Raw genomic sequence first — 2,829 nt, forward strand, 5'->3', positions numbered from 1 at the left:
ACCAGTGCAAGTTCCAGAAGAAGTCAAAAATGGACCAGTGGAAGTCAAAAACGGACTAGTGCAAAGAAATTTTCATAACTTTTTAGTCACAAAAGCTATGAAGGTCCATGAGGACTTGTTGGAAAGCTTGTCGAGTCTACTTTCCAATGAATCTAGTGGCGACCAGTTTGGATACACCATATTGCCTGCAGACCAAAATTAGTACAGACTGCTCAGAAGGTCAATAGTCTGTCATGACAGAATGTTGGTACAACTTGCCAAGTAAAACTGTACCAATCTACAATGTATCGTGCTGGTTGGCATACATTGCTGGAAAGCCCTTTGAGTCTAGTTTCACACCCAAGAAACGGTTCATCATTTGGACTTCCCAATAAAAAGTTATGGTCAGTTTATTGGAAACTGCTCTGGAGGCCAACAGTTACGCGAAGCCACTTCGAGAATCCATTTCGAGGGGACCTTTCACATTGCCTTCCCTAAGAAACTCTATTTCGTTTTCATACCTATCTAGCAGGGCTGTTGCTAGTATAAATACCCCCTAAGACTCATTGTAATCTAAGACTTTTGATAATTGAAATACAGAACCCCTTTTGTTTAGCTGTGTGCTAGCAAATATTCAGAGAGTGATCTCTACCCCTTGCTCTTGTGATTTCCTCGCGGGATTACATAGGCAGCGGCATCATCCGCTCCCAATTGGTGCTCCTACTCCCTTCAAGGTAATTCTTGATTGATTGTAGGCTGTGTTGGTTGGTTCCTTGAGAGTGTGGTTGGGCGAATCCTCGATTCAGGTTGCCGGTTAAAGACGATGGTTGGCTTCGAGTTTTATTTGCCAGGTTGCACTAGTTATCGCTGCTTGCAGCAAGTTATCCGACTGTTCTTCAGCTAGTTATCGGTGTTCATCCTATGTCATGAAGATCGGGACAACGTGTCGCATCATCTGGTATCAAAGCTTTCGTTACCACGGTAGGAACTCTATCCCTAGCTACATATATATTTTTGCTTTGTCCTATCCACCAAAAAGCCAGAAAAATATATTGCTTAGACCTTTGTTTCAATCTGTTATTTTAGTGAGTTCAGTTAAGTCGCAGTCCATTAGAGTCTTTGTTTTAGTTGCTGATCATTTGTCCTTCGCGTGTTCTTTTTGCCTCTTTTATATCTAAAAAATCGTCACAAAAAAATCTCTATAGCTTATCATCCTTTGTATTAACTTTGATCCTATCTAGCTACCGGTTGTTTTATTTCTGTCTTGTGCAAGTATCATAATCTGATCCGTGTTTTTAGTTCTATATAAAAAGAAAAAAGTGTCAAAAAAAAGAAAAAAAAGTGCCAAAAAAAATTAAGTGAAAAAAAAGTTGAGAAAGGTTTAGAGAGAAAGTCTGAAAGATTAGTTGGTTTATGTACACAAGTGCTGAAAGTTTCATATCAAGTTCTGCAACCAGTTTGCTATCTTTGTTTGGTGCAAAACTTTGGTTGGGTCTGATTGTAACACTTGTGTCCCAATCATACTCCTTGTTTGCATCAATTTTGAAATTTCTTTGCTTGTGTGTGATCTATTTATACACTTCGAATCTTTTGATCAGCACTAGGCAGAGAACTTCTAGTTTGGATCGTTACTTAACTTTACAACAACTAGAATTCAGATTGCATTTCTTGTGTATTACTCCCCACCAAGCTCCACATAAAAACCATCGTAATCGGTACTCTCTGTTCTTGTATTCGTCTCGCCATCACTTTCAGTTGCCACCACACATTTGTTTTCCTTGTAATGTGCAGCAGAGGAATTCATAAGAGCTTCGGTGGTTAGAGAGGTGAGTTGTGAGAGCCACCAAATTTTCATATTCCACAAATACAAATTATTTGTATTCAGCTAACTGTTGACGGTCCTTAAGTATCAAATATAATCAACAAATAAACAAAGAAAAGGATCCAAATGCAACCGACACCCAGACTTAGGGTTTTATCTGACACAATTCCACGAGTTTTGGTGTTTATCTATTTCTGCAGAGGGTTATCAGGATTTATGGAAGAAAGGCCCACACGTTTACATAGAGATATTAATGTGCCGCGCAATTATCTAACATCTAGAAGAGTCCAGAAGCCACGGGAACGAACGAGAGACCGAACGGGCCCGGGGGCAGGGCGCCCGCCCTCCCCCCTTGGGTGCCCGCCCTGGCCTGAGGGCCAATCACGTTCAACTTCGCGGATTATGCTCCACTGACCTAAAGGATCAAGGAAAACCGTGCGATTAATGTCGGTTTGATCCGACGGCCCACATTCACTTGGAAGGACTATATAAGCAGACCCCTTGGCCCCTGGAGGAGGGCACCTCTGAACCCTAATTCATTATCCATCTCAGGAGAAGAAGCCTCTGATCAAGCCCTAGAGCCACCACATCAATTAGATCTCTAGTTTAGCATAGCTACATAGGATTAGAACTAGAAGGAGTCAATCTTCGATTGGTTTCCGGATCTGTCAAGAGGATTCTTGGTAATTCCTCTATTGTTTTTCAATTGTTCATCTTTGTTGTTCAATATTATGAATATGACTTTATTCTACTTCAATATATTGATTATGACTTTGCTCTACTTGTTTATATTTACAATTATATTGTTCTTAGTTTATCATAGTTATATGCTTGACTTAGTTAGATTGGAATTATATACATGTTTAGGATCGTATAGCGTTTATCCATGTGTACAATGGGTAAATGATAAGTATTGTGTAGGCGTGGTGCCTATACCGTATTTATCTGCGATTGTACCCTATATGCCAGATCGCGAGGTAGTTCGTGGTAGTGACAGCTCATTGATTCTTATATAGTCCCCCTCTCGT

Source organism: Sorghum bicolor, chromosome 7 (genome assembly GCF_000003195.3).
Source record: "Sorghum bicolor cultivar BTx623 chromosome 7, Sorghum_bicolor_NCBIv3, whole genome shotgun sequence".
Lineage (NCBI taxonomy): Eukaryota > Viridiplantae > Streptophyta > Magnoliopsida > Poales > Poaceae > Sorghum > Sorghum bicolor.